General features: G+C 41.0%; 1 protein-coding gene across 3 annotated transcripts in view; it reads left to right on the top strand.

The window, feature by feature from the left end:
- The first annotated feature begins 1,913 nt into the window (after positions 1-1,913).
- LOC140714435 (salivary plasminogen activator beta-like) overlaps positions 1,914-27,084 on the top strand; it is a 125,146-nt gene continuing 99,975 nt past the window's right edge. For 2 of the 3 annotated variants that reach the window (XM_073025732.1, XM_073025730.1), the window contains exon 1: positions 1,914-1,990. The gene's annotated coding sequence lies outside the window, so the exon portion shown is untranslated. Of the gene's footprint in view, positions 1,991-21,964; positions 22,106-27,084 lie in introns of all 3 variants that reach the window. The other variant, XM_073025731.1, reaches the window with a different exon arrangement.

Here is a 27,084-nt window from a genome sequence, read left to right as displayed (position 1 = left end):
AGCCAGATGCCTTATTTATACAGTTCCATTCTACTACCTCACTAACTATCACTGATGTATATAGTCTTTAGGGGTTTTGATGAATATACTGCACTACGCCTTACCATCTTTTCCAGTTTCATGAATTAAAGAGATGTAAAAATAAAGTGCTTAGTGCACAAACATGCTAGGTTTGGAATGGATTTAAAGAGCACCAAACAATAAAATGTAATGCTTACACAGAGGAAAACTTCAATTAATTGCAAGCAACTGTTTGAGCTGTTGAAATGGTCTTTAGTCAAGGTTGCAAGGTTGGCCTTTGATACAGAATTGAATGGGAACCAGCACAGAAAGTCAGAAAGTGAAGCAATGGAGGGGAAAATGAGATGTCATGACCAATAAGAGAGGTCATATAGGAGCAAAATATACAAGTAGTTGAGTGGTGTAGCATTCAATTCAATTCAAAATTCAACAAACTTGCACTCAACATCAGAAACACCAAAGAGCTCATTCCAGACTTCAGAAAGGGAAGGATGAGGGAACACAAACCAATCCTCATAGAGGGATCAGAAGTGGAGAGAGTGAGGAATTTAAGTTCCTGGACGTCAAGATCTCTGAAGATCTAACTTGGTCCCAACACATCAATGCAGCTATAAAGGAGGCAAGACGGTTGCTATACTGCGTTAGGAGTTTGAGGAGATTAGACTTGTCACCTGAAACACACAAAAACTTCTGCAGATGTACCATGGAGGCTACATCACTGGCTACATATGACAGGCTACATCACTGTCTGATATGGGGGGGGGGGGGGGAAGAAACTACTGCACAGGATTGAAAGAAGCTTCAGAAAGTTGTAAAATTAGTCAGCTCCATCTTGGGTACTAGCCTCCATAGTATCCAAGATATCTTCAAGGAGTGTTGCCTCAGAAAGGCAGCATCTATCATTAAAGCCCCCCCCCCCCCCCCCCATCACCCAGGACATGCCCTCTTCTCATTGTTACCATCAGGAAGGAGGTACAGAAGTCTGAAAGCACACACTCAGTGATTCATGAACAGTTTCTTCCCTTCTGCCATCCGATTCCTAAATGGACTTTGAACCCATGAACACTACCTCACTTATATTATTTCAGTTTTTGAACATTTTTTATTCTAACTATTTAAGTACATATACTTACTGAAATTGATTTACTTATTTTGTCTATATTATCATGTATTGCATTGTACTGCTGCCGCTAAATTAACAAATTTCATGACGTATGTGGTGAAATTAAACCTGATTCTGATTTTCAGTAAGTCTACAAGCAAGAAAAGGCAGGAGCAAGGTAATAGACAGAATGGGACGGAGGGGTTGAAGTTCGTCTATTTTCCTGCAAGGAGTATTAAGAATAAGGGGGTGTTGAAATTAGATCATGGATCAATACAGAAACCCGGTTGAGAGAGCGGCAGGACTTAATATTTTAGAAAAGATGGAGGGGAAGGTAGAAAGGGGGAGAACATGCATTACTGATAAGGAGCGATATCGGAGTTGTACTCAGAGGGGACATAGTGGAGGACACGTTCGCTGTCTATATGGGTACCTGCACATTGAGCAACAGGTATGTAAGCAAACTAAAATGAAGAAGGTTAGCAAAGTGAGTGACTTCAACTTCTATATTATAGACTGGGATCTTTGTCTTTAAATTGTGTACTTTCTTCCATGAAAGTCTCGGCAAACATTTCTTGTTCCACAACGACAGAAAAGAATCATGAGGTTAGAAAAACGTATTCTTCGTTGTAAGGAGATCTTAGTAATTTGGTTTTTACCATATAAATGTGACTTTCAGGATATGGGATGAACGTGATGAAGAATCATCTGATACCCTCCTCCGCAGTTCTCCGAGCTCAGATAATCATTAAAAAAATCGCGTCAACATTTCCGGCACGAACCTTTAAAACGCACAGCGGAGGCATCAGCGCCCAATACTGCACAGAGAGCGACGAGTTTGTTCCACTGCAGCTCTGCTCAAATACAGTACGTATATAAATGTTACTTCGTTATTGAAATGCTATGGTTCATGCTTAATATCCGCGTGATGTTCGGTTTTTGATCCAGTAACATTATTACTATACATCAGAAAATGGAGGTTTGTTTTTCCCCATTACCTACGAATTCAATTAAGGGGGAAAGCATTTAGCCTCTCCGTTGTCAGCTGCTGGGAGAAACAATGTTCTGTGACTAGTCTGCTGATGCTTCTGAAATTTTCAGTAGACTGTATAAAGTTGTATGGTGGATTTAACGAGTCGTACTTGTGTATGATACGTGAAACAGCCACCCTATAAATAAAGTCAATACTTTCAAATAAACAATATAAGGAATAAGTCACAGTATAACAATTCTAAAAAATAGTGGATCTGATCATTTTAATTTGAACTTTGCCTGCAATTCATTAACTTCTAACACGGCATTCTCTCACTTTTTTTAAACTAGAGTTGCGAGAGAATTTAGAGAACTCGACAGAAAGCTGGGAAGCAGGAGCTCCTGGGTAGTAATTTCTAGATTGCTGCCAGTGCCACGCGCCAGTGAGGGTAGAAACAGGATGATTTGGCAAATTAATGCGTGGCTGAGAAGCTGGTGCAGAGCTTCGGGTCCTTGGTTGATTGGGATTTCTTCTGGGGGAGGTATGACCTGTTCAAAAGTGACGGTTGCACCTGAACCGAGGGAGACCAAAATTCTCACGGGAAGGTTTGTTAGAGCTGTTGGGGAGGGTTTAAACTAATTTGGCAGGAGGTAGGAACTGGAAAGAAAGGACTCAGGATAGAGGATAGTAAAAAAGCAAATATAGCATACAGTCAGACTGTCAGGAAAGGCAGCAGATGATACGACGTAATTGCAGCTAGCAGGCTGAGTATCAGTGCATTAGGGATGTTGAGTCAAAAAGAGTAGCAAATACAATACCCAAAGTGTAATATCTCAATGCACAAAGTATAAGAAATAAGGTGGATGATCTTGTTGCACTATTACAGATTGTCTGGTATGATGTTGTGACCATCATTGAATCATGGCTGAAGGATGGTTGTAGTTCAGAACTGAATGAGGGAGAGGAAGGTTGGCAAAGGGCTGGCTTGGTTCTGCTGGTAAAGAATGGCATCAAATCAGTAGAAAGATGTGACATAGGATCTGAGAAGATGTATCCTTGTGGATTGAGTTAAGTAACTGCAAGAATAAAAGGACCCTGATGGCAGTTATATACAGGCCTCCCAGCAGTAGCTGGGATGTGGATCACAAATTACAATGGGAAATAGAAAAGGCATGTCAAAAGGACAATGTTATGAAAGTCATGAGAGATTTCAACATGCAGGATAATTGGGAAAATTAGGTTGGAAATAGATCTCAAGAGAGTCAGTTTGTTGAATGCCCATGAGATGGCTTTCTTGAGCAATTTGTCGTTGAGCCTACTACAGGATCACCTATACTGGATTGGGTGTTATGTAATGAACTGGAGGTGACTAGGGAGCTTAAGGTAAAAGAACCCTTAGGAGACAGTGATCACAATATGATTGAGTTCAACTTGAAATTTGATAGGCAGAATATAAAGTCTGATATAGTAGTATTACAGTGGAGTAAATGAAATTACAGTGGTATAAGAGAGGAGTTGGCCAAAGTACATTGGAAGGAGATAGAACATAGAAAGTCTACAGCACAATACAAGCCCTTTGGCCCACAATGCTGTACTGAACATGTACGTACAGGAAGCCACACCAGCTACACCGGACATAGAATATGACCCCAACAGACTCACAGGTGAAGTGTCACCTCACCTGAAAGGTCTGCTTGGGGCCTTCAACGGTAGTGAGGGAGGAGGTGTAAGGACTGGTGTAGCACTTGTTCCACTTGAAAGGATAAGTGCTAGGAGGGAGATCAGTAGGGAGGGATGAATGGACAAAGGAGTCGCATAGGTAGTGATCCCTGCGGAAAGTTGGGGGTGAGAGAAATATGTGCATGGTGGTGGTATCCTGTTGGAGATGGCATTGGATTTGACATTGGCTTCGTGGGAGAAGCCAGTGAGTGGTAGTGAGGATTGCCTCTCTGACAGGAGGCCTGTGACTAATGGTGTGCTGTAGGGATGCTGGGTCCTTTGTTGTTTGTCATTTATATTAATGATCCTGATGATAATGCGATTCACTGGATTAGCAAATTTACGGATGACACCAAGATTGGGGGTGTAGTGGACTGTGAGGAAGGCTATCATGGCTTGCAGAGGGATCTACATCAGCTGGAAAAATGGGCTGAATAATGGCAGATGGAATTTAATGCTGACAGTGTAAGATCTTGCACTTCAGTAGGATCAACCAGGGTAGGTCTTACACAGTGAACAATTGCCATAACCAGAGTTATAAGGGAAGATTGAATCGGTTAGGACTGTAGTCTTTAAAAGGTAGGAGATTGAGAGGGGATTTGATTGAGCTATAGAGAATTATGAGGGGTATAGTTAGGGTAAATGCAAGCAGGCTTTTTCAACAGAGGTTGGGTGGAACGACAACCAGACATCATGGGTTAAGGGTGAAAGGTGAGAAGTTTAAGGGGAACATGCAGAAAACTTTTTCAGTCAGAGGATTGTAAGAGTGTGCAATCAGATGCCAGCACAAGTGGTGCATGTGTGCTCGATTTCAATGTTTAAGTGAAGTTTGGATAGGTACATAGATAGTAGGGATTTGGAGGATTATGATCCCAGTTCAAGCTGATGTGAGTAGACAGCATAAATGGTTTTAGCATGGACTAGATGGGCTGAAGAGCCTGTTTCTAAGCTGTACTTCTCTATGACTTCATAACTCTATGATTTTGTTGCGAAGATGTCAGACTTTAATCTCGCTTTAGAAAATAAATGTATATGATTCTAATTACCTAGAGGCATTGTGTGGGGGGGGGGTGGTATTGATTTCAGATCACATTTAATTGAGTGTCCACCTGCCAGAAATGTTGGTGTCCTTCTGCTGATGTGAGATATTTACAAGTTTTCTGAGAAAATGATGCATTGTCAGAAGTGCATTCTTAGGTCATGTGCATTTAAACCATAAGGCATAGGAGCAGAAATCAGCCACTTGGCCCATCAAATCTGCTCCACCATTCATCATCCTTGATTTATTTTCCTACTCAGCCCCAGTCTCCTGCCTTCGCCCTGAGCTATTGACAACCTGACAAATCAAGCACCTACCAACCATTGATTTTAAATATACCCAATGACTTGGGCTCCACAGTCATCTGTGACAATGAATTCCACAGTTTCAACATCCTCTTGGTAAAGAAGTACCTCCTCAATACAAAATAGAGGGCCGACCTTTTAAAATGGAGATGAGAAGGAACTTTTTCAGCCAGAGAGTGGTGAATCTGTGAAATTTGTTACACAGACTGCTGTGGAGGATGCCTTATGTATATTTAAGGCAGAGGTTGATAGATTCATGAAGGGATACGGGGAGAAGGCGAGAGATTAGGGCTGAAAGGGAAATAGTTCAGGCATGATGAAATTTCAGAGCAGACTGAATGGGCCAAATGACCTAATTCTGCTTCTATATCTTATTGTCTTACTTTCTAAAGGGATATCCTTCTATTCTGTGCCCTCTGGTCATACACTCTCCCACTGTCAGAAACTCTCTCTCCATCACCACTTTACTTAGGCCTTTCAATATTCAGTATCTTGGGGTGTAGACCATCTTGTCCAAGTGACTTATGTACCTTCAGACCTTTCAGCTTACCAAGCACCTTCTGCTTAGTAATACCAGTTACAGTCAATTCTGCCTCCTGATTCTCTCAAATTTCTGGCATTCTGTTGGTGTCTACCACAGTGAAGACTGATACAAAAGACTACTCAGTCTGTCCATCATTTCTTTGTCCCCTGTTACTACTCCTCTGGTGTTAATTTCTAGTGGTTCAATGCCCACTCATGCCACTCTTTTGCTTTTTATAAATATGAAAAGAAAACTTATTTATATTATTTTATTTTTTAACTGCTGCTGCTAAGTTAACAAAGTTCATGTTACATGCTGTTGATAATAAACCTGATAAACTTAAAACAATAAATGCTGGATGAACTCAGTACATTAGGGAGTACCAATGGAAAGGAATAAACAGTCAATGTTTTGGGCTGAAATCCTTCATCAGGACTAGAAATGAAGGTAGAAGAAGCCTCTAGCCAGTCCTGATGAAGGGCCTCAGCCTGAAAAGTAAACTGTTTGTTCCTTTCTATAGATGCTGCCTGATCAGCTGAGTCCATCTGGCATTTTGCATTCTGGATTTCCAGCACCTGCAGAATCGCTTTCATTTATTTTATTGGCCAGCTTACCTTCATATTTCACCTTTTTCCCCTTAGATGTTTTAGTTGCATTGAGATGATCTTTACAAGTTTCACAGTCCTCTAACTTCACACTAAATTTTCCCATCTTTGCTCTTTTACACCATAAGACATAGGAGCAGAATTAGGCCACATAGCCCATCGATTCTGCTCCACCATTCAATCATGGCTGATCCCAGATCCCACTCAACCCCATACATCTGCCTTCTTACCATATCCTTTGATATCCTGACCAACCAGGAATCTATCAATTTCAGCTTTAAGTATATCCACAGACTTGGCCTCTACCACAGTCTGTGGCAGAGTATTCCACAGATTCACTACTTTCTGACTAAAAAAGTTCCTCCTTACATCAGTTCTAAAAAGTTGCCCCTCAATTCTGAGGCTGTGTTCTCTAGTTCTGGATACCCCCACCTTAGGAAACATTCTCTCCACATCCACCTTATCTAGTCCTTTCAACATTCAGTAGGTTTCAATGAGATCCCCCCACATTCTTCTAAGTGCCAGTGAATACTGGCCCAAAGCTGCCTAACACTCCCCCTATGTTAACCCCCTTCATTCCCAGAATCATCCTCATGAACCTCCTCTGGACTCTCTCCGATGACAACACATCCTTTCTGAGATATGGGGCCCAGAACTGTTGACAATATCCAAGTGCAGCCTGTCTAGCATTTAATAAAGCCTTTGCATTATCTCCTTACTTTTATATTCTATTCCCCTTGAAATAAATGCCAACATTGCATTTGACTTCTTTACCATAGGCTTGTAAATTAACCTTCTGGGACTCCTTAGTCCCTCTGCACCTCTGATGTTTAGAAACATAGAAAACCTACAAAACGATACAGGCCCTTCGGCCCACAAAGTTGTGCTGAACATGTCCCTACCTTAGAAATTACTAGGTTTACCCATAGCCCTCTATTTTTCTAAGCTCCATGTATCTATCCAAAAGTCTCTTAAAGGACCCTATCGTATCCACCTCTACCACTGTTACTGGCAGCCATTCCCACACACTCACAACTCTCTGAGTAAAAAACTTACCCCTGATATCTCCTCTGTACCTACTCCCCAGCACCTTCAACCTGTGTCCGCTTGTGGCAACCATTTCAGCCCCAGGAAAAAGCCTCTTACAACCCACATGACCAAAGCCTCTCATCATCTTATACACCTCTATCAGGTCACTTCTCATCCTCCGTCGCTCCAAGGAGAAAAGGCCGAGTTCACTCAAACTGTTCTCATAAGGCATGCTCCCAATCCAGGCAACATCCTTGTAAATCTCCTCTACACCCTTTCTATGGCTTCCACACCCTTCCTGTAGTGAGGCAACCAGAACTGAGCACAGTACTCCAAGTGGGGTCTGACCAGGGTCCTATATAGCTGTAACATTACCTCTCGGCTCCTCAATTCAATTCTACAATTCATGAAGGCCAATACACCATATGCCTTCTTAACCACAGAGTCAACCTACACAGCTGCTTTGATCGTCCCATGGACTCAGACCCCAAGATCCCTCTGATCCTCCACACTGCCAAGAGTCTTACCATTAAAACTATATTCTGCAATCATATTTGACCTACCAAAATGAAACACTTCACACTTATCTGGGTTGAACTCCCTCTGCCACTTCTCAGCCCAGATTTGCATCCTATCAATGTCCCACTGTAATCTCTGACAGCCCTCCACACTATCCACAACACCTCCAAACTTTGTGTCATCAGCAAACTTACTAACCCACCCCTCCACTTCCTCATCCAGGTCATTTATAAAAATCATGAAGAGTAAGGGTCCCAGAACAGATCCCTGAGGCACTCCACTGGTGACCGATCTCCATGCAGTATATGACCCATCTACAACCACTCTTTACCTTCTGTGGGAAAGTCCGTTCTGGATCCACAAAGGAATGTCCCCTTGGATCCCATGCCTTCTTACTTTCTCAATAAGCCTTGCATGAGGTACCTTATCAAATGCCTTGCTGAAATCCATCTACTGCTCTTCCTTCATCAATTTGTTTAGCCAAATCCTCAAAAAAGTTCAATCAGGCTCATAAAGCACGACCTGCCCTTGACAAAACCATGCTGAAAATTCCTAATCATATTATACCTCTCCAAATGTTCATAAATCCTGCCTCCCAGGATCTTCACCATCAACTTACCAACCGCTGAGGTAAGACTCACTGGTCTATAATTCCCTGGGCTATCTCTACTCCCTTTCCTGAATAAAGGAACAACATTCAAAACCCTCCAATCCTCCAGAACCTCTCCTGTCCCCATGATGATGCAAAGATCATCGCCTGAGGCTCAGCAATCTCCTCCCTCACCTCCCACAGTAGCCTAGGATACATCTCATCCAGTCCCGGCGACCTATCCAACTTGATGCTTTCCAAAGGTTCCGGCACATCCTCTTTCTTAATATCTACATGCTCAAGCTTTTCAGTGTACTGCAAGTCATCACTACTATCACCAAGACACTTTTCTATAGTGAATGCTGAAGCAAAGTATTCATTAAGTACCTCTGCTATTTTTTCCAGTTCCAAACACACTTTCCCACTGTCACACTTGATAGGTCTTATTCTTTCACGTTTTATCCTCTTGCTCTTCTCATGGCCCCTTCTGGCTCTCCTAATTTCCTTCTTAAGCTCCTTCATTAGACATTAGATACTAGAATACTACAGCACAGTACAGGCCCTTCGGCCCTCGATGTTGTGCCGACCCATATATTTCTTTTAAAAAGTACTAAACCCACACTACCCGGTAACCCTCTATTTTTCTTTCATCCGTGTACCTGTCCAAAAGGCTCTTAAATAACCCTGACGAAGGGTCTCGGCCCGAAACGTCGATAGCGCTTCTCCCTATAGATGCTGCTTGGCCTGTTGTGTTCCACCAGCATTTTGTGTGTGTTGTTGTTTGAATTTCCAGCATCTGCAGATTTCCTCATGTTTGCTCTTAAATAACCCTAATGTTTTGGCCTCCACCATGCCTGGCAAGTCATTCCAGACACCCACAACCCTCTGTGTAAAAAACTTGCCCCTGATGTCTCCCCTAAGCTTCCCTCCCTTAACTTTGTACCAATTCTCTCTGGTGTTTGCTATTCATGCCCTGGGAAACACGTACTGGCTATCCACCTTATCTATGCCTCTCATAATCTTGTAGATCTCCATGAAGTCCCCTCTTATCCTTTCATGCTCCAAAGAGAAAAGTTCCAATGCTGCTAACCTTGCCTTATAAGACTTGTTTTCCAATCCAGGGAACATCCTGATAAATCTCTTCTGCATCCTCTCCATAGTTTCCACATCCTTCCTATATGGAGGTGACCAGAACTGAACACAATACTCTAAGTGTGGTCTCACCAGAGATTTGTAGAGTTGCAACATGACCTCTCTACTCTGAAACTCAATCCCCCTATTATGAAGCCTATCATCCCATAGGCCTTGTTAACTATCCTATCAACCTGTGCAGCGACCTTGAGGGATGTATGGATTTGAACCCCAAGGTCCCTCAGTTCATCCACACTCTTAAGTAACCGACCATTAACCCTGTACTCAGCCTTCTGGTTTGTCCTACCAAAATGCGTCACCTCACACTTATCTGGATTAAACTCCATCTGCCACTTTTCTGTCCAAATCTGCATCCTATGTCCTCTTATAACCTTCGACAACCTACAGCTCCATCCACACCTCCTCCAATCCTCGTGTCATCCTTCCGCTTCTTCATCCAGGTCATTTATAAAAGTCACAAAGTGCAGTGGTCCCAGGACAGATCCTTGCAGCACTCCACTAGTCACCAAGCTCCAGGCAGAATACTTTCCTTCCACTACTACCCTCTGCTTTCTTCCTGTAAACTAATTTTTTATCCAAACAGCCAAGGTTCCACTGATCCCATGCCTCATGACTTTCTGGATGAGTCTCTCTTGGGGAACCTTGTCAAATGTCTTTCTAAAATATATGTAGACCACATCTACTGCCCTACCCTCATCAATTTCTTTTGTTACCTCTTCAAAAAACTCAATTAGGTTTGTGAGGCACAACCTTCCCTTCACAAAGCCATGTTGACTATCCTTGAGTAGACCATACTTCTCCAAATGCTCGTAGATCCTATTCTTAAGAATCCTTTCCAATAGTTTGCAGACCACCAACATAAGACTCACCTGTCTATAGTTCCCAGGATTCTCCCTATTACCTTTTTTAAACAAGGGTACTACATTTGCCATTCTCCAATCCTCCGACACCTCCCCTGCAGCCAAAAAGGATTCAAAGATCATAGCTACTGTTTCAATGATCTCTTCTCTCACTTCCCACAGTAACCTGGGTATATCACATCCGACCCTGGGGATTTATCAATCTCGATGTTTTTAAGAAGATCCAACACTTCTTCTTCCTTAATCTCCAGATTGTCCAGCACACAGGCTTGTTCTATTTCGACCTCACCCTGATCAAGGTCCTTTCCACTTGTGAATACTGAAGCAAAGTATTCATTTAGGACCTCCCCAACCTCCTCCACCTCCAGGCACATGTTGCCTTCTTTATCCTTTAGCAGCACCACCTTCATTCTTGTTATCCTTCTGCTCTTCACATACGCATAGAACGCCTTGGGGTTCTCCTTAATCCTACATGCCAAGGCTTTCTCATGCCTCCTTCAAGCTCTCCAAAGTCCTTTCTTAAGCTCCTTCCTGGCTACCCTATATTTCTCATAAGCTCCTCCTACTTCCTGCTTCACGTATCTAACAGCTACTTCTTTCTTCCTGTTGATGAGTTACCTCACGTGTTTCGTCAGCCATGGTTCCCTTTTCGAACCATTTTTTCCTTGCCTCAGTGGGACAAACCTATCCTGAACCCAGCACAAGTGGTCCCTAAACTTCCTCCACATTACTTCTGTGCTTTCACCCTTGAATATCTATTTACAATTTACTCTCGCTAGTTCCTGCCTCATCTCTTCATAGTCAGTCCTTCCCCTGTTAAGCACTTTCCCATTTTGTCTGTTTTTATCCTTTTCCATAGCTATGCTGAAGCTAAGGGAGTTGTGATCTCTCTCACCAAAATACTCCCCCACCAAGAGGTCTGCCATCTAACTAGTTCATTACCCAAAACTAGATCCAGTATAGCCGCTCCTCTCATCGGCCAGTCCACATACTGTGACAAGAATCCTTCTTGAACACACCTGACAAACTCAGCTCCATCTATCCCCCTTGCAGTCAGGAGGTGCCAGTCAATATGAGGGAAGTTGAAATCACCCATAACTTCAACCCTGTATTTCCTGCACCATTCTAAAATCTGCCTGCTTATCTGCTCCTCGGTGTCCCGAGGGCTATTTGGGAGCCTAAAGACTACTCCCAGCACAGTGATTGATCCCTTCCTATTTCTGACTTCCACCCAAACTGACTTAGTGGACTCTCCCTCTGCAGCGTCCTCCCTTTCTATAGCTGTGATACTATCCCTGACCAGTAATTCTACTTACCCCCCCCCCCCACTTTTCTACCTCCCATCCTATTCCTTTTAAAACACCTAAACCCCGGTACCTGCATCAGGCAATCCTGCCCTTCTTCCATCCAAGTTTCGTTAACAGCCACAACATCATAGTTCCACGTATTAATCCATACTCTAAGTTCATCCCCTTTATTCCTAATACCCCTAGTGTTGAAATAGACACATTTCAACCCCTCTGGCTACATTTATGTTTTGTCCCCTGCCTGTCCTTCCTCACCAACTCAGAACACATAACATCATGCCCTTGTCTTTCTTTTTCAATCTTTTTAGTAAATTTCAAATTAATAAACATAACAATATTGATAATGGTACATAGAGATTGGGATTACATTAATAACGGTTAACATGTAAAAGCACATATTTCAAGTAACAAATGGAGTTTAGCCTCCCAATCTCTTAGTAATTAACCATGAAAAAGATATTTTTAAAAAGAAAAAAACCCTAAACTAAGAAAACTAAACTAAAAAGAAACAAACAAAGATTGGGCCGCCATATTTTATCGGTTAAAATTATAATATGTTGTTAACTTCGCTCCTCTATAAATGAACAAAAAAAAATTACTAAAAAAAGGATTCAGAAAGGATCAACCTACATTATATGAAAATATTGAATAATTGGCCTCCAAGTTTCTTCAAATTTAACCCAAGGGTCCATCGTACTACTCCTAATTTTTTCCAAATTTAGACATGCTATCGTTTGGGAAAGCCATTGAAATGTGATGGGGGTTTGGAATCTTTCCATTTAAGTAAAATGGATCTTCTGGCTATTAATGGCACAAAATCAATTAAACAACAATCTGATGAGGATAAATGACTGGAGTCTATCACTGTAGTCCAAAGATTGCAGTAATAGGATGAGGCTGTAAATTAACATGCAGAACTACTGAAATAATATCAAAAATATCTTTCCAATATTTTCCTAGAAGAGGACAAGACCAGAACATATGTGTCAAGGAAGCTACTTCAGAATTACATCTATCACAAACAGGTTTTATATGACAGTAAAAAAGAGCTAACTTACCCCTGGACATATGAGCCCTATGAACAACCTTAAATTGTATCAAAGCTTGTCTGACACACATTGAAGAAGTATTAACTAGTTTAAGAATTTTCTCCCATTTCTCTGTAGATAAAGATATTTGAAGTTCTCTTTCCCACTCATTCTTAATTTTATCAGATGTACCTCGATGTATTTTCGTAATCAGATCATAAATAATTGCTATTAAACTCTTCTGATAGGGGTTTAAACCTAAATCTTTTTCCGTAACTTCGATTTGATGTGATATTGGAAAGGTAGGTAAAGTAGCATTCAGAAAGTTCCTGATCTGTAAATATCTGAAAAAGTGTGATCTAGGCAAATTATATTTATTAGACAACTGTTCAAAAGACATAAATCAATCATCCATGAATAAATCATGAAAGCATATTATTCCTTTTGTTTTCCATTTAAAAAGCTTGATCAATTCCAAATGATTGAAAAAAAAGTTAGATATAATAGGACTTGACAGGATAAATTTATTCAATCCAAAAAATTTATGAAATTGAAACCATATTCATATTGTATGTTTAACTATTGGAGTTATCATTTGTTTATTCAATTTAGTAACTGCAAAGGGAAACGCAGCTCCTAAAATTGAAACCAATGAAAACCCTTGTACAGACTCCCGCTCGAGGTTTATCCATCATGGGGATTGAATTTCATCCAACTCTTGTGTCTAAAACATTAAATATCAAATATTAATTGCCCAATAATAAAATCTAACATTTGGCAAAGCCAAACCGCCTTCTTTTTTTGATTTCTGTAAATATTTCTTACTTAACCTGGGATTTCTATACTGCCATATATATGAAGAAATTTTAGAATCAATAATATCAAAAAATGATTTGGGAATAAAAATTGATACCACCTGAAATAGATACAGAAATTTAGGTAAAATAAACATCTTAATCACATTAATTATACCAATCAAAGATAAGGACATTGGGGACCATTTAGTAAACAGTTGCTTAACATGATCAATTAAAGGTAAAAAATTAACTTTAAATAGATCCTTATACTTCTTAGTAATTTTAACCCCCAAGTAAATAAAATAATCAGTAACCAATCTAAATGGTGATTGTCTATAAATTGGAACTTGCATATTTAATGGGAAAAGCACACTCTTATCAAGATTCAATTTATAACCAGAAAAACTACTAAACAGAGCAAGTAGTGTTATTACTGCAGGAATGGATTTCTCTGGGTTAGATATATATAATAACAGGTCATCTGCATATAGTGATATTTTATGCGTCCCATTTCCCGGCGTATTGCCAAATATATCAGGTGAATCACGAATAGCAATTGCCAAGGGCTCCAAGGCAATCTCAAATAGTGAAGGGCTTAAAGGACAGCCCTGTCTAGTACCTCAAAAAAGCCTAATAAAAGGGGGATCTCTGATTATTGGTAAATACAGTGGCCAAGGGTGAATGATACAACAATTGAATCCAAGATATAAATTTTGAACTGAAATTAAATTTCTCAAGTATATTTAATAAATATTCCCATTTAAGTCTATCATATGCCTTCTCGGCATCAAGCAAAATAACACATTCTGAAGTATTAGATGGAGTATACAATGTTCATTAACCTCCTAACGTTAAAATGTGAGTAACAATTTTTAATAAATCCTCTCTGATCCTCAGAAATAATTTGAGGCAATACCTTCTCTAATCTTTGCTAATATTTTGGAAAAGATTTTAGAATCCACTTTCAACAAAGATATAGGCCTGTATGATGCACATTCAGTGTGATCTTTATCTTTTTTAGGAATTAAAGAAATAGATGCTTCATAAAAGGATTGTGGTAATTTACCTACTAATAAAGCATCTTTAAAAAATTCTACATAACCAGGGAGAGAGCAAATCTGAAAAAGTTTTTTTTAAATTCAGCTGTATATCCTTCTGGGCCAGGTGCTTTACCAGAGTTTATTGAAAAAATTGCCTTCTTTATTTCCTCTTCAGTAATGGGTGCATCTAATGCTAAACATTCATCAACTGGTAATTTCAGAATATTTCATTTAGAAATTCATGCATTATGGTAGGATCATCAGGAAATTCTGATTGATATAAATTAGTATAAAATTCTTGAAAAGATTTATTAATTTCATCATGGTTAACCGTCAAAATACCATCCCGTCTATGAGCTTTATTAATCTGTCGTTTCACCAAAGCAGCTTTCAATTGGTTAGCCAACAATTTATCTGACTTATCACCATGTATATAAAATTGACTCCTAGATTTAAGTAATTGGTTTTCAATCAGAGATGTCAATAACAAGCTATGTTACATCTGAAGTTCATCTCTCTCTTTATAAAGCTCCAAATTGGGAACAATAGAATATTTTTATCAATTTCTTTAATCTTATCAACCAATGTACGTATCTTACTATTAATTCATTTTTTTCAATCCAGCAGAATATGAAATAATTTGTCCACGGATATATGCTTTAAAGGTATCCCATAATATCCCACTGGAAATTTCTTCCGTTGAATTAGATGAAAAGAAAAATGCAATCTGTTCTTCAATGAAACTAACGAAATTTAAATCCTGAAGCAAAATAGAATTGAAACACCATTGTCTAGTACTAAAAGTCACATCACTAAATTTAATTGATAATTTCCAAGGGACATGATTGGAAATGGCGATTGCATCATACTCACAAGTAGTGACAGATGAAACTAAATGAGAATCAATAAAGAAGTAATCGATTCTAGAGTAGTTATGATAAACTTGAGAAAAGAAAGAGAACTCTTTATCATTATGATATAAAAACCTCCAAATTTCTAAAATTCCTGAGTCAACTAAGAAGGAATGAATAAAAGTAGCAGATTTGTTTGGAAGTACCTGATTGAGCGCAGGCCTATCCAACATAGGATTCAAACAGCAATTAAAATCTCCGCTCATTATTAACCTATATTCATTTAAATTAGTAAGAGGTATAAATAGCTGCTTAAAGAATTCAGGATAGTCTGTATTTGGTGCATAAGCATTAACCAAAACTACTTTTTGGTTATAGTGTAAACCAGTAATTAATAGAAATTTACCATAAGGATCTGAAATTGTGTCATGATGAATGAATGAAATCGAAGGGTCTATAAAAATGGAAACATCTTTTGCTTTGGTCAATGAGGTTGAGTGAAACTGTTGTTCCTTCCAAAACCTAAAAAAATGCTGATTATCCTCCTTCCTCACATGAGTCTCCTACGCAAAAATAATCTGAGCATTCAATCTATGAAAAACTTCGAAAATCTTCTTCCATTTAATAGGATGATTCAAAACATTTGTGTTCCATGAAACAAAGTTAATAATATTATCCATTTTCCTTAAATAAGCCATATGGTATATAAAGGATTAACCAAGTTGCATAGGAAACTCATGAACCAGGAAGAGGAAAAAAGTTTAAAGAGGAACTGGAAGTTACGACAATACAGACATTTTTGTAGTTTCAAGGCAGCCCAAATGAAAAATACTAAACTAAAAAAAAGACCTTCTCCCTTCCTGCAAAGCCATGAAACCTGGCCAATAGGCAGCCAGGAGACTATCTAAGAACCGCCCAACCACCATCTCTCTTGATGGCAAGTCTCCAGATTTTAAAGAAAAAAGAAAACCTCCCATAGCCAAAACAATACGAAAGAATGCCAAACACAAGCTAAGTGAAAAAACAACTTTTGTAGTCCATTTTAAAAACCGAGGTCTTAAGAAATAAAGCAGAGCACAATCTTCATAATAATTAATTACAAAGTCAAAGTCTTAATAATTTTCTAAAATGAACAATTAAAAATTAAAAAGTAAAATAATAAAAGAAAAGGAAGAAAACTTTAATATAGAATAGACATAAGCCAAAACAAAATATCTAAAACATCAGTCCAAGGGCACAACTCCACGAACTTAAAATGTCCAACTCTATAAGCTGATTATTAACTAATATACCCAGTGTATACAAACATAAAGGTGTGTACACCCAGAGTATACAAACATTTCGCCCCGGACTAGAAGGGCCGAGATGGCCTGTTTCTGTGCTGTAATTGTTATATGGTTATAAAGAAACAGAAAATTGATTAAACATCCAAGCTCAAACAATGTTCTTCGAAAAATTGTTTTGCATCGGCCACTGATTTAAACCATTTAAATGATTTATCGGGTAAGACCACTCTTAAGCAGGTGGGGTGCAGCAAAGCCGGTCAAAGATTCCTTTGGTATAATTCCAACATCACCTCTTTAAGACGCAATCTTTCTTGCATTACCTTGGGACAATAATCTTCAACCAAACGAAACTTAAGATTTTGATATTCAATAATTCTTTTACGATGAGCAATTCGAATTAAGTGCTCCTTCGTACTCACATAGTGAAGTCAAAGAATTACGTGACGTGGTTTTAACTCTTTCAATGGTTTAGATTTTAACAACCTATGCACGCGATTGAGAACTGGAGGAGAGGTAAAAACCTCCGAACCAAAAACTTCCATTAAGAATTTAGAGAAAAATTCAGTAAGGTCCCCGCTCTCGACGTCTTCATTGAGACCTATTATTCACAAATTCTGTCTGCAACTGCGACTCTCCAAATCGATAATCTTGGCTTTATACTGCTCCAATGTATGAGCAGTTGAATTTAATTTCTTTTCAAAAGAATTCATTCTGGAATCTCTCTGTTTCCCAACTTCAGTAAGCTCAGAAATTTGCTGTTGTTGTTTTTCGTTCTCTTTTTCAAGTGCTTTCAGTTTACCTTTATTCTCCTTCAACATTACTTCTAATGCAGCAAATCTTTTATCAAGTTTTTCATCCAGTTTCTCATCCAATAAATTCGAAATAGCTTGTAAAGTAAGCTGAGGCTGTGTTGGCTGATCTTCTTTCTTCCTGTTTCCATTACTGGTTTCCTTGCCTTCAGCTAATACCTTTCTTCCTCTGGAAGTCATTCCCATCGATTAGACTTCAGAATTCAAACATATAAAGATGTTAAAGACACTTTGATATATATAATAAAGGGGTGATTAGGAAATTGAAAAATGACTGGAGCAGAGCCAAAAATGTGACTTACTCCATCTAGCAAGAGTCTCCATGCCCTTGTCCTTCTACCCTAATCTCTGCACTCATATTCTGATTCCACCCCCCTGCCAAACTAGTATAAACCCTCCCTAACAGCTCTAGCAAACCTGCCTGCCAGGCTATTGGTCCCTTTCTAGTTCAGGTGTAGCCCGTCCTTTTTGTAGAGGTCAGACCTTCCCCAGAAGAGATTCCAATGTTAGCCTTATAATCCTCTTGATCTCTAACATTACCTAGCTCTCTGAACCTTTTGTAAGCTTTTCTTTTCTTCTTGACTAAATTTGTTACAGCCTTCGTACACCACGGATCCTGTACCCTACCATAACTTCCCTGTCTCATTGGAACGTACCTATGCAGAACTCCACACAATTATACCCTGAACATTTGCCACATTTCTTCTGTAATTTTCCCTGAGAACATCTGTTTCCAGTTTCCTGCCTGATAGCCTCATAATTCCCCTTACTCCAATTAAACATTTTTCTAACTTGTATGTTCCTTTCTCTCTCCAATGCTATTGTAAAGGAGATAGAATTATGATCACTATTTCCAAAATGCTCTCCCATTGAGAGATCTGACACCTGACCAGGTTTGTTTCCTAATACCAACAAAATGCAGCTTCTCCTCTTGTAAGCTTATCTACATATTGTTTCAAGAAACCTTCCTGAACACACCTAACAAACTCTACCCCATCTAAACCCCTTGCTCTAGGGAGATGCCAATCGATATTTGGGAAATTAAAATTTCCCATCACGGTAACTCTGTTATTATTGCACCTTTCCAGGATCTGTTTCCCTATCTGCTCTTCGATATCCCTGTTACTATTTGGCAGCCTATAAAAAACACCCAGTAAAGTTAATGTCCCCTTCCTGTTCCTAACCTCCACCCACAGAGACTCTATAGACATGGCATCCAGCTTTTCTGCAGCCTTGACACAATCTCTGATCAACAGTGACATGCTCCCACCTCTTTTGCCTCCCTCTCTGTCCTTTCTGAAACATCTAAAACCCGGCACTTGAAGTAACCATTCCTGTCCCTGAGCCATCCAAGTCTTTGTAATGGCCACCACATCATATCTCCAAGTACTGATCCATGCTCTAAGCTCATCCGCTTTGTTCACAACACTCCTTGCATTAAAATAGACATATCACAAACCTTCTGTCTGAGCACATCCCTTCTCTATCACCTGCCTATCCTCCCTCACACACTGTCTCCTAGCTTTCTCTATTTGTGAGCCAGCTTCCTCTTCCCCAGTCTCTTCAATTTGGTTCCCATTCCCCAACAATTCTAGTTTAAACTCTCCCCAGTAGCCTTAGCAAACCTCCCCACCAGGATATTTGAACCTTCTTCCCATTTAGACAGACAGACAGACATACTTTATTGATCCCGAGGGAAATTGGGTTTCATTACAGTTGCACCAACCAAGAATAGTATAGAAATATAGCAGTATAAAACCATAAATAATTAAATAATAATAAGTAAATTATGCCAAGTGGAAATAAGTCCAGGACCAGCCTATTGGCTCGGGGTGTCTGACACTCCAAGGGAGGAGTTGTAAAGTTTGATGGCCACAGGCAGGAATGACTTCCTATGATGCTCAGTGTTGCATCTTGGTGGAATGAGTCTCTGGCTGAATGTACTCCTGTGCCTAACCAGTACATTATGGAGTGGATGGGAGACATTGTCCAAGATGGCATGCAACTTGGACAGCATCCTCTTTTCAGACACCACCGTCAGAGAGTCCAGTTCCACCCCCACAACATCACTGGCCTTACAAATGAGTTTGTTGATTCTGTTGGTGTCTGCTACCCTCAGCCTGCTGCCCCAGCACACAACAGCAAACATGATAGCACTGGCCACCACAGACTCGTAGAACATCCTCAGCATCGTCCGGCAGATGTTAAAGGACCTCAGTCTCCTCAGGAAGTAGAGATGGCTCTGACCCTTCTTGCAGACAGCCTCAGTGTTCTTTGACCAGTCCAGTTTATTGTCAATTCGTATCCCCAGGTATTTGTAATCCTCCACCATGTCCACACTGACCCCTTGGATGGAAACAGGGGTCACTGGTGCCTTAGCCCTCCTCAGGTCCACCACCAGCTCCTTAGTCTTTTTCACATTAAGCTGCAGATGATCCTGCTCACACCATGTGACAAAGTTTCCCACCGTAGCCCTGTACTCAGCCTCATCTTCCTTGCTGATGCATCCAACTATGGCAGAGTCATCAGAAAATTTCTGAAGATGGCAAGACTCTGTGCAGTAGTTGAAGTCTGAGGTGTAGATGGTGAAGAGAAAGGGAGACAGGACAGTCCCCTGTGGAGCCCCAGTGCTGCTGACCAGTCTGTCTGACACACAGTGTTGCAAGCGCACGTACTGTGGTCTGCCAGTCAGGTAATCAATGATCCATGACACCAGGGAAGCATCCACCTGCATCACTGTCAGCTTCTCACCCAGCAGAGCAGGGCGGATGGTGTTGAATGCACTGGAGAAGTCAAAAAACATGACCCTCACAGTCAAGACATACAAAAAAGCTGGATGAACTCAGAAGGTCAGGCAGCATCCGTTGAAAGAAGCAGTCAACGTTTCCGGTCGAAACCCTTCTTTAGGACTAAAGAAGGAGGGGGCAGGGGCCCTATAAAGAAGGTGGGGAGAGAGTGGAAAACCAATCAGAGGAAAGATCAAGGGGTGGGGGAGGGGAGGGGAAGCAGGGAGTGGATAGGCAGGAGAGGTGAAGAAGGAAACTAAGGGGAAAGCACTATGGGTAGTAGAAGAAGGCAGAGTCATGAGAGGTGATAGGCAGCTAGAAGAGGAGACAGTGAAGATGGGATGGGGGAAGGGAGAGGGAGGGAATTACCGGAAGTTGGAGAATTCGATGTTCATACCAAGGGGCTGGAGACTACCCAGTCAGTATATGAGATGTTGTTCCTCCAACCAAAGTTTGGCCTCATCATGGCAGTAGAGGATGCCATGTATGGACATATCCAAATGGGAATGAGAGGGAGAGTTGAAGTGAGTGGTAAACGGGAGATCCTGTCTGTTGTGGCGGACGGAGCATAGGTGCCCGATGAAGCGGTCCCCCAATCTGCGACGGGTCTCGCCGATGTAGAGGAGGCCGCACCGGGAGCAATGGATGCAATAGATTACCCCAACAGACTCACAAGTGAAGTGTTGCCTCACCTGGAAGGATTGTTTGGTAGTTTCAGGTGGGGGAGGGGTGTAGTCATGAGAGCAGGGTGGGGGGCTGTGAGGAGGGGTAGGAGGGGAGAGTGGAGTATGTGTTGGTTGGGGGCTGACAACAGGTGAATCATGTGGTGGATGGGCAGGGGTCACAGTGTCAAATCTGTTGAAGAACAGGTTAAGTTCGTTGGCCCTGTCCACACTGCCTTCAGCTCCTCTGTTGCTAGTTTGCTGGAACCCAGTGATGGTCCTCATCCCACTCCAGACCTCTCTCATATTGTTCTGCTGGAGTTTCCACTCAAGCTTCCTCCTAGATAATTAGATAATTGTCTGCACTTTGTTCCTTTTACCAAAATGCATTATCATATATTTCCCAGCACTGTATTCCATCTGCCACTTTTTTGCCCTTTCTTCCAATTTGTCTTAACTCCTGCTGCAATCGCATTGCTTCTTCAGCACTACCTACTCCTCCACCTACCTTTGTATTATCCACAAACTTTGCCACAAAGCCATCAATTTTGTTATCTAAATCATTGACAAACAATGTGAAAAGTAACGGTTCCTATATTTACCACTGAGGAACACCACTAGTCACCAGCAGCCAAACAGAAAAGGCCCCTTTTATTCCTACTCTCTGCCTTTGCCTGTCAGCCATTCCACCATACATGGTGGTATCTTCTGAAATGTCTTCTGAAAATTCAAGTAAATGCCATCCACTGCCCTCCATGCTTCTTACTTCCTTGAAGAATTCTAACAGATTTATCATGCAAGATTTCCCTTTACAGAAACCATGCTGATTCTGACTTATTTTATCATTAGTCTCCAAGTACCCCGAAACTCAAACTTAATATTAGACTCCAACACTTTCCCAGCCACTGAGGTTAGGCTAAATAGCCTATAATTTCTTTTCTTTTGCTTTCCTCCCTTCTTAGAGAATGGAGTGACATTTGCAATCTTCCAGTCCTCCAGGACCATATCAGAATCAAGTGATTCTTGAAAGATCAGGACCAATGCATCTGTTATCTCTTCAGCAACCTCTCGCAGGACTATGGGATGTCGTCCATCTGGTCCAGGTGACTTATCCACCTTAACACCTTTGAGCTTGCCTAGCACTTTTTCCTTTGTAATAGCAATGGCACCCACTCCTGCTCTTTGACACTCACGGACCTCTGGCACACAGCTAGTGTCTTCCACAGTAAAGGCAGATGGAAAGTACCCATTAGGTTCATCTGTCATTTCTTTTTCCCCCCATTACTACCACATCAGCATCATTTTCCAATGGTCCAAAATCGACTCTCATATCCCTCTTACTCTTTATATAACTGAAAAACATTTGATATCTTGCTTTATATTATTGGCTAGGCTACCCTCATATTTCATCTTTTCCCTTTTTATAGCATTTTTAGTTGCCTTTTGTTGGATTTTAAAAGCTTCCCAATCATCCAGCTTTCCACTCACATCTACTGCCTTATATGTCCTTTCCTTGGCTTTTATGCAGTCCTAATTTTCCTTGTCTGCCACAGTTACCAATCCCTGCCATTTGAGATTTTCTTCTTCTGTGGGACATATCTATCCTATGTGTTGTGAACTATTCCCATAAACTTCAGCCATCTCTACTCTGGTGTCATCCCCGTCAGTTTCCTCCTCTCATCCACCCGGGCAAGCTCCTCTCTCATACTTCTCTAATTCTCTTTACTCCATTGCAATACTGATTAATCTGACTTGTGCTTCTCTTTCTCAAATTGCAATATGAATTTGAGCATATTATTGTAAGGGCTTCTCTGTAATGTTAACTGATGAGGTAATGGTTTCTCTGTAGCATCAATGTTTGGGTTATAACTAGAGATAACGGGTGACTATCCAATGGGGGAAATATTCTTTCTTGTGTGTCTGAAAGCTGTTGGTTTTGCGGGCTTTTGCCAGAAGGCATGAGGGGAATGAAGAGAGGAGACACGATTTGAGCAAGTTGGTGGGCTGCCCGACTGGGTGGACTCTGGGTGGGAGTCCAGGGGTCAGCGACACACAGAGGAAATCGAACAGTGTACAGACGATCGAGCTGAGTGAGCTCCAATGACTTCTGCACAGACTGTTTAATAAGATTATTGGCACCTTTTTCTTTTATATTTTGTTTCTCTACTAACCACATAGTCAAAGTAAGAGTTATAAATCTTAATCGTTTAACCGCATATTGTGTACTGCTTGTTATTTCTGGGTTCTGTTTTGGCACAGGGGACACATTGCTCAGCATCCACCCAAATGAGATTTATTAAGTTTGGCCGAGCAAGGGGGTTATCACCTTCTAGATTAAGCTGCTAGGCAAGCAAGTGTTACTTTATGATCACTGCCTCCTAAGGGTCCCTTTACATTCAGCTCCCTATTAAGATCTGGGTTATTACACAACACCCAATCTGTGATAGCCTTTCCTCGAGTAGGCTCAAGTACAAGCTTCTCTAAAATGCCATCTCCTAGGTATTCAACAAATTCCCTCTCTTGCAATGTGACACCTACCTGATTTTCCCAATCCCCTTGCTGATTGAAGTCCCCCTTTACAATTGTGTCTTTACCCTTATCATGCACCTTTTCCAGCTCCCTTTGCCAACTCAACCCCACATCTTGGCTACTAATTAGAGGCCAATATATAATTGCCATAATTGATTTTTACCCTTGCAGTTTCTTAACTCCACCCACAAAGATTCAACATTCTCTAATCCTATGTCACCTTTTTTTAAAGATGTAATTCCATTTTTTACTAACAGTACCACACCACCACTTATGCTTCCCTGCCTGTCCTTTTGATACAAAACATATCTTTTAATGTTAAGGTCTCAACTATGGCCTTCTGTCAGCCATATCTCAGTGATGCACACAATGTCATACCGACCAATCCCTAATTGCACCATGAGTTCATCCACCTTATTCCAAATGCTATGCGCAATTAAATAGAGCACCTTTAATCCTGCATTCTTCGCCCTTTTGAATTTTGCCTCTGTGATACAATTTACCTCTTTGCTCTGTCTGATTTGTACCCAATCAATGGCTTGTCCTTCCTTACATTCATGTTACACACATCATCTACTTGATAACCTGCTGGCTCATCCTCTGGTTCCCATCCCTCTGCATATTAGGTTAAAGCACTCCCAACTGCTCTAGTAAACCTGCTCACCAAAATATTGGTCCCCCTCAGAATCATGTGCAAGCCGTCCCTTTTGTACAGCTCACACTGGTCCCAGAAGAGGTCCCAATGATCCAGAGATCTGAATCCCTGCCCCCTGCTCCAATTCTTCAGCCACACATTTATCTGCCACCTCTTTCTATTCCTATCCTCACTATCACATTGCATAGGCAACAATCCCAAAATTACTACCCTTGAGGTCCTGCTTCACAGCTTCCTTCCTAACTCCCTGTGTTCTGTTTTCAGGATCTCCTCCCTTGTTCTACATGTTGTTGGTACCTTTGGCTGCTCAACTTCCCTTTCCAGGAAATTGTGGATGCATTCAGAAACATTGTGGACCATGGCACCTAGGATTGTTTGCACTCTCTCTTGAGGATCTAAGGAAAGATAGGGAATGGGTGACTAACAGGAAAAGTAGTAGCAGGAAGGTAGTACAGGAGTATCTTGTGGTCATCTCCCTCCAAAGCAGATATACCGCTTTTGAGAGTGTTGGAGGAGATGGCTCATCAGGTGAAGCCAGCAGTAGCCAGGATCATGGCAGCGTGGGTGGCTCTGCTGCGCAAGAGGGCAAGAAAAAGAGTGGCGGAGCTGTTGTGGTAGGGGATTCCACAGTAAGTGGAATAGAGAGGAGCTTCTGTGGCAGCAAACAGGACTCCCGTATGGTGTGTTGCCTCCCAGGTGCAAGGGTCAGAGATGTCTCGGAGAGGCTGCAGAGCACTCTGAATGGGGAGGGTGAACAACCAGCTGTTGTGGTGCATGTAGGTACTAACGATATAGGAAGAAAGCAGGATGAGGTCCTACAAGCTGAATTTAGGGAGCTAGGAGATAAATTAAAGAGTAGGACTTCAAAGGTAATGATCTCAGGATTATTACCGGTGCCACATGCTAGCCAGAGTTGGAATAGCAGGATAGCTAGAATGAATATGTGGCTTGAGCGGAGATACAGGAGGGAGGGTTTCAGATTCTTGGGGCATTGGAACTGCCTCTGGGGGAGGTGGGACCAGTACCATCCGGACAGTCTACATCTGGGCAGGGCCGGGATCAATGTCCTAGGGAGATTGTTTGATAGTGCTGTTGGGGAGGTTTTAAACTAATATGGCAGGGGGATGGGAACCCACACAGAAAAGAAGAGGGAAGTGATACAGAGACCAAAGCTAGAGCTAGTGAAGAAAAAAAGTAAGAATAGAGTGCATAAAAGTAAAAAGCAAAAATTGCACAAGTCACTAGATTTTAAAAGGACAATGAGTATAAGGGCACTTTATCTAAATGCCTGTAGTATCAGAAACAAGGTTAGTGAACTTGTAGCATGGATCAGTACAAAGTCATATGATTTAGTGGCCATTAAAGAAACCTGGTTGCAAGCTGGAGATCAGTGGGAATTAAATATCCAAGGCTATTAGGTAATATGGAAAGATAGGCATGAAGGCAAAGGGGGTGGGGTCGCGCTCTTAATTAAGGATGAGATCAGGGCGATTGTGAGAGATGATATAAGTTCTGCAGAGCAGAATGCTGAGTCCATCTGAGTAGAGATTAAGAATAGTAAAGGGAAAAAAAATCACTGGTGGGAGTTGTCTATAGGCCACCTAATAAAAATATTGCAGTGGCAGTGGCGATTAACCAAGAAATAACTGAGGCTTGTAAGAACGGAACGGCAGTTGTCATGAAGGATTTTAACTTCCACATAGATTGGGTGAATCAGGTTGGTCAAGGAAGTCTTCAGGAGGACTTCATAGAATGCATCCATGATGGCTTTCGTGAGCAGCATGTTAGTGAATCTACAAGGGAAAATGCTATCTTAGATCTAGTCCTGTGCAATGAGACAGGTAAGATTAACGATCTTGTAGTCAGGGATCCTCTTGGAAAGAGTGATCATAGTATGACTGAATTTCGCATACAGATGGAGGATGAAATAGTTAGGTCTACAACTAGTGTATTATGCTTCAACAAGGGAGACTACAACAGGATGAGGGAGGAGTTGGCTGATGTGGATTGGGAGCACAGGCTATTTGGTAGGACAATTGAGGAACAGTGGAATACTTTCAAAGAGATTTTTCACAGTGTTCAACAAAAGTATATTCCAGTCAAAAGTAAGAACAGTAAGTGTGGAGAGAGCCAGCCTTGCATAACTAAGGAAATAAAAGATAGTATTAAATTAAAAGCTCATGTGTACAAAGTCGCAAAGAGTAGTGGGAGACTGGAGGATTGGGAAAACTTTAAAAAGCACCAAAGAACAACTAAACAAGAAATAAGGAAAGGGAAGATAGGGTATGAAAGGAAATTAGTACAAAATATAAAAACAGATAGCAAAAGATTTTATAAATATATAAAGCAGAAGAGGGTGTCTAAAGTCAACGTAGGTCCCTTGGAAGACGATAAGGGGAAATTGATATTGGGTGATAAGGAAATGGCTGAGTCATTGAACAACTATTTTGTGTCAGTCTTCACGGTGGAGGACACGTCTAATATGCCAAAGAATGATGTTATGGATGAAATGAGAGGTGAGGACCTCGATAGAACCACAGTCACTAAAGAGATAGTGATGAGAAAACTAGCAGGCCTGAAGGTAGATGAATCCACTGGTCCTGATGGGATGCATCCCAGGGTGCTGAGGGAATTGGTGGAGGTTTTAGTAGATGCATTGGTAATCATTTACCAAAACTCTCTAGACTCTGGGCAGGTTCCAGCAGATTGGAAGACAGCAAATGTCACACCACTTTTTAAAAAGGGATGCAGGCAAAAGATGGGCAACTATAGGCCAGTTAGCTTAACATCTGTAGTCGGGAAAATGCTTGAAGCTGTCACTAAGGAAGAAATAGCGAAACATTTAGAAAGAAGTGGTTCCATTAGACAGACGCAGCATGGATTCAGAAAGGGCGGGTC

The sequence above is a fragment of the Hemitrygon akajei genome, chromosome 21, assembly GCF_048418815.1.
Source record: "Hemitrygon akajei chromosome 21, sHemAka1.3, whole genome shotgun sequence".
Lineage (NCBI taxonomy): Eukaryota > Metazoa > Chordata > Chondrichthyes > Myliobatiformes > Dasyatidae > Hemitrygon > Hemitrygon akajei.
The sequence above is the reverse complement of the archived record's forward strand: the minus strand, read 5'-3'. Positions and strand labels throughout refer to the sequence as shown.